Source organism: Carcharhinus amblyrhynchos, unplaced genomic scaffold (genome assembly GCF_965287045.1).
Source record: "Carcharhinus amblyrhynchos unplaced genomic scaffold, sCarAmb.v2.hapA scaffold_44, whole genome shotgun sequence".
Lineage (NCBI taxonomy): Eukaryota > Metazoa > Chordata > Chondrichthyes > Carcharhiniformes > Carcharhinidae > Carcharhinus > Carcharhinus amblyrhynchos.
The window spans coordinates 1,614,193-1,630,363 of NW_027649785.1; positions in this window are offsets into that span (position 1 = coordinate 1,614,193).

The following is a 16,171-nucleotide window of genomic DNA, read 5'->3' on the forward strand; positions in this document are numbered from 1 at the left end:
CTCCACTGGTGACCGACCTCCATGCAGAAAAAGACCCATCCACAACCACTCTCTGCCTTCTGCAGGCAAGCCAGTTCTGGATCCACAAGGCCAAAGCCCCTTGGATCCCATGCCCTCTCACCTTCTCAAGAAGTCTTGCATGGGGGACCTTATATTTCCTCCCACAGTCCAAAGATCTGCGGGTTAGGTTGATTGGCCATGCTAAACGGACTGTCATGTCAGAGGGATTAGCAGGGTAAATGTGTGGGTCTACGGGAATATGGCCTGAGTGGGACTGTGGTCGGTACAAACTCAATGAGTCAAATGGCCTTCTATACTGTAGGGATTCTATGATTCTCTGACTCTCAGGATGGAGGGTGCCGAGCCCTCACCATCCTGAAAATTCAGGCCTTAGAGGCCTCTTACTAATCCCAGTAACCAGAGCAAGCTGAAGCCTTCTTCACCATAGAACAGTCGACACTGCGATGGTGTCCAATTGATTTTAACAAACTGGATTTTTGCTATGTAACCTGATCGGATTGTAATTAATAAAATAATTCTGGAAATTAAATGTTGTGTAGGGATTTTTGTTTGCTGCTCAGGCTGGTTTTTCTCTGTGTGGTTTAGGTTCTGATTCTTGTGCCATGGATCCACTGACCTTACTCATATATTCCACACACACGTTTGGGGGTAGGAGGAATGTGGAGCGGAGGGTTACAGCCAGATCCACCATGATCTTATTGCATGGCGGAACAGACACGAAGGGCCAAGTGGCCTTCTCCTGCTCCTAATCCATCCTCATCCTCCACCGGTGTAGCTGAACAACAGGTGGCCCCCTTGCCACTGGGATCGTTTGAATCATTGTTCACGATAACCACGTCCTTCACAGCAACGATCAGCTTGACATTCAGTGGCCAATGCTCTCAAGCCTGAACCAGAGTTGTTGATTCAAGCCCCGCCCCAAAAACCTGAGCAGGAAATCTAGATGACACTCGCATTCTTGAACTACTTCTTAGCTCCATTGACCCATACATCTGTGAAAGAAAACCATAGGTTCTAATTGGTCACTTCTCTTTTGTACATACACAAATGTAATTTTAATTACATCACTCCAGCGCACCATCTTAAGTCTTCCCCTTCTGCAACGCCTGCGGTACCAAGGGAATCATAGAACCCCTGAAGTGCAAAGGAGGCCATTGAGCTCATTCAGCCTGCACCAACTCTCTGAAAGAGCATCTTACCCAGGCCCTCCCCTCCACCCTATCCCCGTAGTCCTGCGCATTTAACATGGCCAATCCACCTATCCTACACGTCTTTGGCTCTAAGGGGCAATTTGGCTTGGCCAATCCGCCTAGCTGCCACAGCTTTGAAAAATGGGTTAAAAACTGGCTGATGATCAGTGAGTGGGAATAACAGAAGAAGAAGGAAGCGAGAAGACCTTTCTGTGTTGCTGGAGGTAACTGACACAAGCGGAAAGAAACAGGGAAGCCTCTTCAGTTAACCGTGCGGAGATATTCAGGTCATCACTCCCTGTGGGACCCACAAACAAGCGTCTCCAACAGATGGCAAATCTGCCAAAATCTGCTCTATTGTCGCAACATACCACTCTCCATCCATTGCCTCACAGAGAGAGACCAAGGACTGATTAGTATATTTTAAACTTCAATTTGAAATCTTAACTCCTTCCTCACCCGATTGTAACAGCGTAGATTCTGCAGTTGCAACAATAAATATGCTTTTTCACTTTTATGATTAAGGTGACTACTTCTCTACACAGGTCCTAAACTTGCCAAGTGGGCTGACCTGTTGAGTGCATTGACTGGGTGAGATTTTCCAGTCTCACCCACCTCTAGACTGGAGATTCCCACCCACCTATCAACAGACCTGTCATTGGGCCTTCAAATTATCCATCCTGCCCATGATGATTCCCGCACTGGGCAGGACTGTAAAATTTATATGCACCCCGCCCCAGCCGAGCATCTCAAATTTGATTTGTTGTCGCATGTGTTAGTATACTGTGAAAAGTATTGTTTCTTGCGTGCTATACAGACAAAGCATACCATTCATAGAGAGTGCAGAATGTAACAGTCATAGCTAGGGTATAGAGAAAGATCAACTTAATGCAAGGTAAGTCCATTCAAAAAGTGTGATGGCAACAGGAAAGAAGCTGTTCTTGAGTCTGAGGTACCTCAGGCTTTCGCATATTTTTCCCAAAAGAAAAAGGTGGAAGAGAGAAAAAGGTGGGGTGTGTGGGCTCCTCAATTATGCTGGCTGCTTTGTTGAGGCTGCTGGAAGTGTAGACAGAGTTAACGGATGGGAGGCTGATTTGCACGATGGACTGAGCTACATTCACAACCTTTTGTAGTTCCTTGCAGTCTTGGGCAGAGCAGGAGCCATACCAAGCTGTGATACATCCCGGAAAGAATGCTTTCTGTGGTGCATCTGTAAAAATTGGTGAGAGTCGTAGCAGACATGTCAAATTTCCTTAGTCTTCTGAGAAAGTAGAGGTCTTGCTGGGTTTCCTTAACTATAGTATCAGCATGGGGGCACCAGGACAGATTGCTGGTGATATGGACACCTAGAAATCTGAAGCTGCATTTATCAGAGTGAAATTTGGTCTCCCTATTATTTCGCTACAATCTTGTGACTCACTCCTTTTATTACTTTTCTTCAGTACATGTTTAATTGTTGGAAGAGCAGTCACTGGACTATAGGACTTTCTATCTTTCATTATCAGTGTGTTTCTCCAGTTTGTTCTGCGTTTTCGGATCTTTGACACAAACTTCAGGTTCAATTTATTTAAAGACTCAGCTAAAATAAATATCAATCAAAAGTTAACAAGTCCTACAAATGGTTGAACAACCTGTTGGTTGCTGAATCTCTGCTCTAGCTCCACACCCGAGGACAAAGTCCTTCTCTGTCAGTACACCAGAGATTTGACCTCAGTTACATTAAGGTGCAGCTATTTTTTTTCTCGTTCTGGTTTATCTGATGGACTCTCGACAACAGCCTCATTAGATTCTGATCATGATCTGCGCTGGCCACATGGGAAGAGGTAAAAATTACTCGCTAACTCTGCCACTTCAGATCTCACCCCAACAGGTTTCTTTTCTGAATTTAAAGAGGATACTGCAGTAGTCATGCTATATATGCCTTTAGCACATAAATACATGTTCAGAAAAGTTTTTTGAGTTTGAACGAAGAACAAAAAGTTTAATTTGTTAGTGTCACAAATAAGGCTTGCGTTAACACTGCAATGAAGTTACTGTGAAAATTCCTATGTCACCAAAATCCTCTACCTGTTCGGGTACACTGAGGGAGAATTTAGCATGGCCAATGCACCTGTCCAACACATCTTTTGGACTGTGGGAGGAAACTGGAGCACCCAGAGGAAACCCACACAGACACGGGGAGAACATGCAGACTCTGCACAGATAGTGACCCAAGCTGGGAATTGAACCCCGGTCCCTGAAGATCAGTTCATTGAAACTACTTCCTAAATACTTAAATTTAGAAAAACCTACGTGAATTGCAACTCCATTCATAGATCACACATATTCACTGTCCCCTTATCTTAAAAAGGATATAGTAACATTGGACGCAGTTCAGAGGAGAATTACCAGGGTGGCGTGATGGCACAATGGTTAGCACTACTGCCTCACAGTGCCAGGGATCCGGGTTCAATTTCAGCCTTGGGTCATTGTCTGACTGGAGTTTGTATGTTCTCCCCATGTCTGTGTAGGTTTTCTCTGGGTGCTCCGGTTTCCTCCCACAGTCCAAAGATGTGCGAAGGGTTAGGTTGACTAGCCATGCTAAATTGCTGCTAGGGTCAGGGGGTTAGCAGGGTAAATATGTCAGGTTACAGGAATGGGACTTGGGTGGGATTGTGGTCAGTGTAGACTCGATGGGCCAAGTGGCACTGTGGGGATTCTATGATTCTATGAATTCCTGGGATGACACGGTTGCCCTATCAAGAGAGACTGAATAGCATGGCTCTGTATTCCTTGAAGTTTAGAAGAGCGAAAGGGTGGCCTTATTCAAACATATAAAATCCTGAGGGGGTTTGACAGGGTAGATGGTGAGGTGTTTTCACTAGTGGGAGAGTCTCGAACAAAGGGATAAAAAGCCAGTCATTTAAAACTGAGGTGTGTAGAAATTCTCGCAGAGGGTGGTGAATCTCTGGAATTCCCTGCCCCATAGAGTGGTGGAGATTGGATCATTGGATGTATTTAAAGTGGAGGTGTATAGTTATTTGATAGCTTGAGGAATAGAGGGCTATGGGGAAATGGCACAGAAAAGGAGTTAAGACCAGCATAGATCAGCCATGATCGTACTGAATGGTGGGCCAGGATTGAAGGGCCTGGTGGGCTATTGCTTCTATTTCTTGTGTTCTTGTGTTGGGTCCTCATACGATAGAACAGATCTTAGAATAAGGATTGGCTTAAAGATTTTTTTATGGTTCATGAAGAAGATAAAACAAAGGTATATAATTAATTGTCCTTTGGCCAATCTTGATGCGGTAATTCCCACTGTGGTAGCCATTTTATTCTATTATCTTCCTGGGTTTAGCTGTACAGACAGTAAGAAGTCTCACACCAGGTTAAAGTTCAACAGTTTATTTGGTACCAAAAGCCTGATGAAGGAGCGGCGCTCTGAAAGCTAGTGGCTTTTGGTACCAAATAAACCTGTTGGACTTTAACCTGGTGTTTTGAGACTTCTTACTGTGTTTACCCCAGTCCAGCGCTGGAGTCTCCACATCTTAGCTGTACAGAGCAGATTTCATTGTTCTATTCCCATAAGACCCTGGTTTGCAGATTTCTCTTCTCAGGATGGTTACCTTGCATATCTGGGCACAATACTTTTGTGGGAGAGAGAGAGAGACTTCTTTGTAGCATTTCAATACAGCATTCTGATCTCTCTAGTCTGGCAAATAGTTCTTAAAAGTCTCTCTGGCTGTATATTCCAGAGGAATTCAATTAATCCATATTTGCTGCAGTCATTGTGTTTAGAACAGGTAATTGCACGTTGATGTCTCATCTCAGAAACTTTGGAAAAGTGTAAAAGCCAACAGAAGGTGGGGTCTTTCATGCTCCCAAGGAGATTTGAGTGACTGCTCCTTTTCATCATACTTGAGTGGAATGCAAGTTTATATATTGTAACTGTTATTAAACACACTAGGGCTTGGATAGGTCTGTTTAGTTCAGTTGGCTGGATAGCTGGTGCGGAATGACTCCAACATTACCCCTCGCCTGAGGTGTGGTGACCCTCAGATTAAATCGCCACCTTTCAGCTCTGCCCCCACAAACCCCCGCCCCCCGCCGCCCCAAAGAGCAGAGCAGCCTATGGTCATTTGGCACCTTTGTGAATTTTAATTACCACTTGTGCGACCGTCTTTGAAAAGCTATCATAGGCACAGTGGGCTGAATGGCCTCATTCTACACTGTATGATGCTACAATGGGGCCGGTGAATGTGGTTGATTCCTGCACCATGTGTATTAACTGAAATGTTCCACTGTCATCCTCAATCTGCACCCTGGGGCGTCCAGCTGGGATCACCCTATCTGAGATGTGACAAAATGTAGTGGGTAGGCACCAATGATGAGGAATCCAGATAAATGGCATTGAGCTTTGTTTCATTAGAAGAAACTCTTCAATTGCAGACAATGCAAAAGATTATGATATCTCTGGGATAGATGGTTGGAGAGGGCACAGATTTACTAGATTGGTAGCAGGGGTGATGCACTTCAGTGGGTGAAGCTGGGGTTGTTAACGGGAGACTTAACGGAGTGGATCAAAATTAGAAATTTTTTTTAAAGTAGCAACTTTCCCTGTGGAAATTTGTTAACCAGAGGACAAGGATTTAAATTAATTGATGAAAGACCCTGAGGTGGAGATGACGAGAAGGTTTTTTTTGATATTAAAAGCAATTTCAGGGTAACCGTAACAGGCATTTCAAGAGTTTCAGGCATTTCACATCTCAGATAGGGTGATCCCAGCTGGGTGCCCCAGGGTATAGATTGAGGAGGACAGTGGAACATTTCAGTTAATACACATGGTGCAGGAACTCTTGTAAAGGGAAAAGAAAAGTGTAGCGTTAAGAGTGAAGAGGAGGAGGGGAGAGTTCTTTTTCTAATCTGGCACAAGCTCAAAGGGCTGAATGGCCTCAGTCTCCACTGTATAGTATTGATGTCCTGCACTGTAACGCGAGGAATGGTCATGGGGCCTTCTCTGGTGATTGTGCGCCGGGCACCCAGTTCCTGGTCTCCACTTGGTCTGCCTATTCGGTGTGCCCTCCAGTGGCAGGAGGTGGAACTGGACGGAAGGTGGGGCTGGCATTGCTTCTCGCTGTTAGTGCCGAGACAGACAGACAGGCAGGCAGCCTGGTGGTGGAGTGCAATCTTCAACAGAAGAATGGTGGCCACTGAGGCACAATATCAGCAGAACCCTGAGGTGGGGAGGTGGAGGACATCTTTTTAAAGTTAACCATCGTTGATTGTGGGGTTCAACTTTAGTTTCTGCACTTGTGAAGATTGCAAGCCAGCGGGAACACTGAAGAAAGGAGGCAAGTTTGAAGCAGAGATACTAAAAAAGGTCTAAAGTCCAGGGCTGAGGGCTTTTAAAGGGAACCGTATAATTAAATATTGAAAAGATGAGGTAAGGGTCATTAATAACGTGAAAGTTTTAAACCAGAGGATGTGAAAGGAAAGTACACTTTGGAACAGATATCAGGGCAATATCCTACACTCTGAGATAAATATCTGCAATCATTTACTAAACATTGGGATTAGAAGATGCTTCAAGGTGACAGGGTTTACCAGAAGACAATTAGACTTCACTCTTCAAAGCCAGAATCCGTGTCATTGTTACTCCCCCTGCTGGACTCAGTGCTCATAGAAACATAGAATCCCTACAGTGCAGGGAGGGCGACATTCGGCCCATCGAGTCTGCACAGACCACACTCCCACCCAGGTACAATCCCCATCACCCCATGTACTTAACCTGCTAGTCCCTCTGGCACCAAGGGGCAATTTTAGCATGGCCAATCAACCTAACCCACACATCTTTGGACTGTGGGAGGAAACCAGAGCAGCCGGAGGAAACCCACGCAGACACGAGGAGAATGTGTAAACTCCACACAGACAGTGACCCGAGCCGGGAATCAAATCGGATCCCTGGCGCTGTGAGGTACAGCGCTGACCACCATGCTCACAATTCAAAAATGTCCCAAACAGTGCCAAGTCAGACAAAGGGCCCATCCCTAAGATATGGGACATTTGGACACACAGTGCGCAATCCCCATTTCCCGAGCTCTGGCCCACTGTATCTTCTCCAGCTCTTCTTCACCCATTCATCTAAGGGTCGGTGCCGAGGGTCAGTGCCGCACTGATCAAATTTTGGGATAAGCTGTTAAACCGAGGCCTATGTTGTCTGATGTATTTCAGTCAATGTGAGCTCCCCCTAGTGTCCTGAGTGATAGTTACCCCCTGAATGAAGCCCTATGGAATAGTTAACCTGCTCATTTATCACTTGATTGCCAAGTTTTATATATCGCAACAGATAATTATACTTCAATGTTGTAAAGCAGTTCAGATTTAAGCCCATGAAAGGCGCTACATAAATCCAAGCAATTTTCTCTCTTAAACAAACATGATCCTGTTCCCAAACCTTCCCACTGATGGGAAAAGATCTGCTCCATAGCATCACCTGCTGGGATTGTGAGTTATTGTAGCAGGTCCTCAACAACAGTCAGTAATTCATTATAGAAACAGAGTGCTATTTAACAGCCACAACCTCTGGGTGTTTCCTTTGCCCATCGGAGGCACCGCACACCTTCCCCATCCCCACAAGAACTTTCTACACCCAGAGGTTGTGGCTGTTAAATAGCACTCTGTTTCTATAATGAATTACTGACTGTGTTGTTGAGGACCTGCTGCAATAACTCACAATCCCAGCAGGTGATGCTATGGAGCAGATCTTTTCCCATCAGTGGGAAGGTTTGGGAACAGGATCATGTTTGTTTAAGAGAGAAAATTGCTTGGATTTATGTAGCGCCTTTCATGGGCTTAAATCTGAACTGCTTTACAACATTGAAGTATAATTATCTGTTGCGATATATAAAACTTGGCAATCAAGTGATAAATGAGCAGGTTAACTATTCCATAGGGCTTCATTCAGGGGGGTAACTATCACTCAGGACACTAGGGGGAGCTCACATTGACTGAAATACATCAGACAACATCAGCCTCGGTTTAACAGCTTATCCCAAAATTTGACCAGTGCGGCACTGACCCTCGGCACCGACCCTTAGATGAATGGGTGAAGAAGAGCTGGAGAAGATACAGTGGGCCAGAGCTCGGGAAATGGGGATTGCGCACTGTGTGTCCAAATGTCCCAAATCTTAGGGATGGGCCCTTTGTCTGACTTTGCACTGTTTGGGACACTTTTGAATTGTGAGCATGGTGGTCAGCGCTGTACCTCACAGCGCCAGGGATCCGATTTGATTCCCGGCTCGGGTCACTGTCTGTGTGGAGTTTACACATTCTCCTCGTGTCTGCGTGGGTTTCCTCCGGCTGCTCTGGTTTCCTCCCACAGTCCAAAGATGTGTGGGTTAGGTTGATTGGCCATGCTAAAATTGCCCCTTGGTGCCAGAGGGACTAGCAGGTTAAGTACATGGGGTGATGGGGATTGTACCTGGGTGGGAGTGTGGTCTGTGCAGACTCGATGGGCCGAATGTCGCCCTCCCTGCACTGTAGGGATTCTATGTTTCTATGAGCACTGAGTCCAGCAGGGGGAGTAACAATGACACGGATTCTGGCTTTGAAGAGTGAAGTCTAATTGTCTTCTGGTAAACCCTGTCACCTTGAAGCATCTTCTAATCCCAATGTTTAGTAAATGATTGCAGATATTTATCTCAGAGTGTAGGATATTGCCCTGATATCTGTTTCTGGGAACAGTGGTTAGCGCTGCTGCCTCACAGTGCCAGGGACCCGAGTTTGATCCCCAGCTTGGGTCACTGTCTGTGTAGAGTCTGCACATTCTCCCTGTGTCTGTGTGGATTTCCACCAGGGGTTCCGGTTTCCACCCACAGTCTGGAAGATATGCTGGTTAGGGTGCATTGGCCGTGCTAAATTCTCCCTCAGTGTACCTGAACAGGTGCCAGAGTGTGGAGACTAGGGGATTTTTGCAGTAACTTCATTGCAGTGTTAATGTAAGCCCATTTGTAACACTAATAAATAAACTTTTTTTAAAAATCCATCCTCTATTTTCTCCCATTTTATTATTTTAAGGCATCCCTCCCTGGTTTTTAAATTCCGAGCAGCTTTCCAGCCCACCACAAATCTTCACAGAATTTGTAAAATTTTCACTCATACCAACTCACCCCCCCCTTACCCACTCACCCCCCCTTACCCACTCAACCCCCCCCTTACCCACTCAACCCCCCCCTTACCCACTCAACCCCCCCTTACCCACTCAACCCCTCCCTTACCCACTCAACCCCCCCTTACCCACTCAACCCCCCCCTTACCCACTCAACCCCCCCTTACCCACTCAACCCCCTCCCTTACCCACTCAACCCCCCCTTACCCACTCAACCCCCCCTTACCCACTCAACCCCCCCTTACCCACTCAACCCCCCCCTTACCCACTCAACCCCCTCCCTTACCCACTCAACCCCCCCCTTACCAACTCACCCCCCCTTACCCACTCAACCCCCTCCCTTACCCACTCAACCCCCCCTTACCCACTCAACCCCCTCCCTTACCCACTCAACCCCCCCCTTACCCACTCACCCCCCTTACCCACTCAACCCCTCCCTTACCCACTCAACCCCCCCTTACCCACTCAACCCCCTCTTACCCACTCAACCCCCCCTTACCCACTCAACCCCCCCTTACCCACTCAACCCCCCCTTACCCACTCAACCCCCCCTTACCCACTCAACCCCCCCTTACCCACTCAACCCCCTCCCTTACCCACTCAACCCCCCCCTTACCCACTCAACCCCCTCCCTTACCCACTCACCCCCCCCTTACCCACTCAACCCCCCCCCTTACCCACTCAACCCCCCCCTTACACACTCAACCCCCCCCTTACCCACTCAACCCCCCCTTACCCACTCAACCCCCCCTTACCCACTCAACACCCCCCTTTACCCACTGACCCTGCCACCCTTACCCAGCCTCCATGGAGCCTGGACTAGCAGCATTGGATCTGAATCAGGAGGCTGACATTCCTGAGTGGGTGCTGAAGGCCAAAGCAGTGACTCTTCACTCCAGCCCCGGTGGTGGGGGGGGAGGCCCGCTCGCTGGGTGAATCATGAAACCCGGATTTCTGGTCCATAGAGAAGTGGATTGGAGTGGGGGCTTAAATCTGGCCAGTTGGCCTTGTAATGAGTATGCATGATATGCAAATACATGCGAGAAGACCTCCCAAAAGCTTGACCCTAAAATTCAGCCAACTTACTCGCTATAGTTTATTCCACATCGGGAAGCAGAAATGTGGCCTCTTCCTGTGCAATTCTCACCCCACTCCCAGTTTATTCACGCTTCAGATGGGCTTGATGGATCATGCCTGGGGACTGCAGCCAATCCCAATCCCAGTCCCAATCCCAGTCCTGTCCACCCCTACTGCGTGGGCCATGTGGAGAACCTCCGACCAATCAGATTGGCCGGCAGCTGTCTGAGGCAGGGCTTAATCCTGAGGGAGGGACGAAAGCCCCGCCTCCAGACAGTTCACCATCCTCGGAAAGGACAGTGGGGCCGGTAGTAATGGCAGCAACGTGTTGTCCACCACTTCTTCAGCTGGCAGGAATTGGAAAGCCATCCTCTGAAAAATCCTGGTCCATATTATTCATAAAGCCACATTTACGTACTTGGTTCGAAATTAAAAAGTAGGCCCCATGGCATTGAGGGAGTGGAGAGGACGAGTTCTCCTCAATGGCCTAGCCAACATTCTTCCCTCATCCAATACCAGCAATAAACTGGCCATTTATTACATTGCTATTTGTGGGATCTTGCTGTGCACTAATAGGCTGCTGGTTTTGCTTCCATACTCAGCAGAAGGAGGAACCTTAATTCCACAATTGTCCGTGCTCCTAACAGCCCCCTTCTTAACCAATTCACTGTAAGGTAAACATTACAAGGTAAAGGTAAAGGTGAATATTCTGCCACTCTGTTTTACACTGGCACTGCCTATCCAATGGGGAAGTGAATGTCCCACCTTTGCCATTTGCATTTGTGCATTCCTAACTGGCTAGCGGTGGAATGAGGAACATCAGAATTACAAAACAATGAAATGTCAAGTGTGGTCGCGCTTGCCTTCCACCATCCTCCTCCTCACTTAACACAGCGATACTGGAGTTAGTGACTGATCCTAGCCGTCAGTCTCAGTCAATGGGTCAACAACAGGAACTGGATGAGGAAGAAGCCTGTGGTCAAGAACTTTGGGATTCCTGGGTCCAAAGTTCCTCCCAAGTTGTCACAATGTAACCAACAGCAACATGCTGTGATGGTCAGCTGACCCAGTGGAAATAGGAAGCAGGCAGGGATTGGGGGAAGCAAGTGTGGCTCAGGGCATGGCCCAAGTGGTTGTGTACATAGATCAGTACAGCACAGTACAGGCCCTTTGGCCCTCGGTGTTGTGCCAAGCTATGTCCAAACCCAAGATCAAGCTATCTCACTCCCTGTCATTCTGGTAAAGAAGGATCCTCATCAAACTTTGGATTTACTTTGTGAAGTTCTTTTATTCTTATTAAATTTATTCATGGGGTGTGGGGATCGCTGACTGGGTCATCATTTGTTGCACATTCCTGAGGGCAATTAAGAGTCAACCACATTGCCGTGAATCTGGAGTCACATTTAGGCCAGACCAGATAAGGACAGCAGATTTCCTTCCCTAAGGGGCAGATAGGTTTTTACGATAACCGATAATGGCTTTGTGGTCATTATTAGAATTTTAATTCCAGATTTTTATTGAGTTCAAACTGCCACAGCAGGATTTGAATCTGGGTCCCCAGAGCATAACCCTAGGTCTCTGGATTGCTTAGTCCAGTGACAATATCACTGTGCCACTGCCTTCTCTAGTTTATTGTTTGCCACTGGATGATTCTTAATGCCGGATAAACACAAGCTTATTCTTTCCACGTCTCAAGTTATATGAATGGTAAATATACAATTCATTACCATAGTTGAGGCCAAAATGTTGTGTGATTTCAAGAAAGAATTAGATATAGTTCTCGGAGCTAAAGGGACCAAGGGCAATGGTGGGGAAGGGGGTGTGAGATCAGGATATTGAATTCGATAATCAGCCATGGTCAAAATGAATAGTGGAGCAGGCTCGAAGGGCCAAATGGCCTCCCCCTGCTTCTAGTTTCTATGTTAGTCATACACTGTCTTTCAGAAAGGATATCTTCTAAAGGAACCTAAACAGACTTTTTAAATGAATCCACACTAACGGCTTCCAGGGAATCAGTTATATAAACCAATCTTCTCTGGAGAGCTCAAGTCAGTGACATGATCTTGAGGTGGTCAGAGGAAGAGTCGTAAGGAAGCTCGGAAAGTTTCTCTTTGGAGTTTTGGTTTTGGTTTCAATGATGGTATGAGGCATGAGTTGGCCATGGTGGACTAGGAAACATTACTGAAAGGAAAGAGAGTGGACTGGCAGTGGCAGGCATTTAAAGAACAAATAGGTGAACTCCAGAAGTCGTTTATTCCTGTTTGGCGCAAGAGCGGTAAGGGAATTGTGGCCAAACCATGGCTTACAAGGGAAATTAGAGATAATATCAGATTCAAGGAAGAAGCATACAGATTGGCAAGGAAAAGCCTGAAGACTGGGAGCAGTTTAAAATTCAGCAAAGGAGGACCAAGGGACTGATTAAGAAGGGAAAAGTAGATATGAAAGTAAGCTAGCGGGGAACATTAAAAACCGATTGTAAATGTTTCTGTCAAGAATAATATTGACAGAAACAAATGTAGGTCCCTTCCAGTCAGAAACGGTAGAATTCATAACAGGGGATAAAGAAATAGTTGAAGAATTAAATCTGTACTTTATTCATGTCTTTCTTCATAAAGACTGAAGCAATGTAGCAGCAATACTGAGAGCAACATGTTTTAGTGAGGAGCTGAAAGAAACCAGCATTAGTAGAGAAATGGTTTTGGGGAAATTGACAGGATTGAAGGTGGATAAATCTCCAGGTCCTGATAATCTTCATCCCAGAGTACTGAAGGAAGTGGCCCTGGAAATAGTAAATTTACTGGTGGTTATTTTCCAAACTTCTTTGGATTCTGGAATAGTTCCTATAGATTGGAGAGTAGCTAATGTAAGCCCACTATTCAAATAGGGAGGTAGAGAGAAAGCAGAAAACTATAAACACTGAGCCTACATTGGTACAGAGGAAGTTGCTAGAGCTTATTATCAAAGATTTCATAACTGGGCATTTAGAAGGCAGTGGTGAAATCAGATGAAGTCAGCATGGAGTTACAAAAGGGTTGACAAATCTATTTGGAGCAGGCTCAAAGGGTCAAATGCCTACTCCTGCTTTTAGTTTCTATGAGTCCTGGGAGAAACCTGCTCAGGATCACTGTGCCTGTCACTAACTAAATACAAAAACATTGGGTTCTCCTTCTAGGCCACAGCCAATAAAAGGCAGGGAAAAAACACCAGGAGAGGAAATCTCGGGATTGGGGGGCAGCTTGTGCAACGTTCACACAGCTACAGCTCAGTGTCCTGTCCTGGTTTCAGCAGAATCTTCTGGGTGTAGATCAGCCTTGGTTCCACCAAACAGCCTGATGGTGGGCACACTCACCATCACTTCAGAGAACAAACCAAAGGGAGTCAGATCTGTAGATCCACCACTTCCTCACAGAAAGGGTTCCACCGATTGGCTCTGAATTTACCCTCTTCAAGTGTGGGTAGTGTCTCACAGGGTCCTCTCCTCAAAAGTGAAACCCTTTGTCAGAACTTACACTGTGAATGGCAGGGCCCTGGGAGTGTTGTTGAACGGGGAGACCAAGGGGTACATAGTTCCTTGAAAGTGGCATCACAGGCAGACAAGGTGATGAAGAAGGCATTTGCCTTCATCAGTCAGGGCACTGAATATAGGAATTGGGATGTTATGTTACAACTGGTCAAGACATCGGTAAGGCCACATTTGGAGTACTGTGTACAATACTGGTCACCCGGCTATACGAAGGATGTTATTAAACTGGAAAGGGTGCAAACAAGATTTACAAGGATGTTACCCAGATCTGATGCTTTGAATTATAAGGAGAGGCTGGATAGGCTGGGACTTTTTTCTCCGGAGTGTAGGAGGAAATAGGGATTATAAAACCATGAGGGGCATAGATAAGGTGAATAGCCAAGGTCTTTTCCCCAGGGTAGAGGAGTCCAAAACTAGACAGCATAGGTTTAAGGTGAGAGGAGAAGGATTTAAAAGAGAACCAAGGAGCAACTTTTTCCACACAGAGAGTGGTGTGGGTATGGAATGAGCTGATGTGGAGATGCCGGCGTTGGACTGGGGTAAACACAGTAAGAAGTCTCACAACACCAGGTTAAAGTCCAACAGGTTTATTTGATAATAAAAGCCACTAGCTTTCGGAGCACTGCTCCTTCAACAGGTCAGTCAGAGTTCACAAACAGGGCATAGAAAGACACAAACTCAATTTACAAAATAATGGTTGGAATGAGAGTCTTTACAGGTAATCAAGTCTCAAAGGTACAGACAATATGAGTGGAGAGAGGGTTAAGCACAGGTTAAAGAGATGTATATCGTCTCCAGACTGTCCTGTATGGAGACAATACACATTTCTCTAACCTGTGCTTAACACTCTCTCCACTCACATTGTCTTTATATGCCCTGTTTGTGAACAGAACTCCCACTTACCTGACGAAGGAGCAACGCTTCGAAAGCTACCAAATAAAGCTGTCAGGACTTTAACTTGGTGTTGAGAGGCTTCTTACTATGGAATGAGCTGCCAGTGGAGGTGGTCGAGGCAGGTACAATTACCACATTTAAAAGACATTGGGATAGGTGCGTGGATGGGAAAGGTTTAGAGGGATATGGGCCAAACGCAGGCAAATGGGACGAGTTCAGTTGAGAAAACTCGGTCGGCATGGACGAGTTGGGCCGAAGGGCCTGTTTCCGTGCTGTATATCTCTATCACTCTGTGTCTGACGTGCAGTTCCTTTAGAATCCTAAAATCACCAATCGCAACCCCCCCTTGTCTGGTGAGAATACGTCCAGTTTACGTAACAGCTTCTCATAATCCAGTCAATCTCTTCAGCCCCACAATCATTCTCATTGTTCTCTGTAATAGCTTGTGTTCCTGAACACCCTGTAACACAGTAAAAGATACAAAGGTACTTTACAGAAGAATCCTGAAGCAAAATATGACACTGGGCCACACCGGGAGGTTTTGCGACAATCAGAGAAAAGGTCGAGGAAGTTAACAGGGTTCTTAAAGAGAATGAAATAGAGAGAGAGAGAGGTTTTTGCCTCCTTCTTTACCTTGTCAATAGCTGTAATATTCTTGCTGTATCGTGGTGATGGGAAATGGACACGGGGGGGGGGGCGGCAGTGGGGGGGTCGAATCTCCCAAAACAATTCAAAGTGCCAAATTTGCGTAAAAACTGGAGTAACACACGCCAATTTTTTCAGCAGGGTTTTCAAAATGAGTCTCCCACACTCTGTGCACCGCAGAGTGCCCCAGCGTGATTCACTCTGAAAAGCCGTGGCTGGGGCCTATTCCCACTGGAGAAGCCGGCAGCACAGTGCTGAGTGGGCCACTGCGCACGTGCCGATCTGGCAAAGCCGAATCCGGTGCACACACAGCAGTCCCACACTGCCAGCCTCCCGATCACTGGCCAGCCCCAAGACCCCACATCACTGCCCTCCCAATACCCCACTCACTCCCTGATATTGCTGGCCTCCTGGACCTCTCTGGGCCAACCCCAATGTCCCACCCTCCCCAGTCCCAAGCACCCCACACTCCCGCAGTCCTGACCCCCACCCATCCCCACCCAGACGGCCAGCCTCGATCACCCTATTCGCTTTCTCTGTCACGGATCCTGGTGCAGAGTGGCAGCGGGACCCCCTCCCCCACCCCCACCCAACTCTCCCTCCTAAGCCCCTCCCCAATAGGGCCCACTCCTTAGCACTGCCCTATGCCCAGTAGGTAGTGCCTAGGTGCCCCCA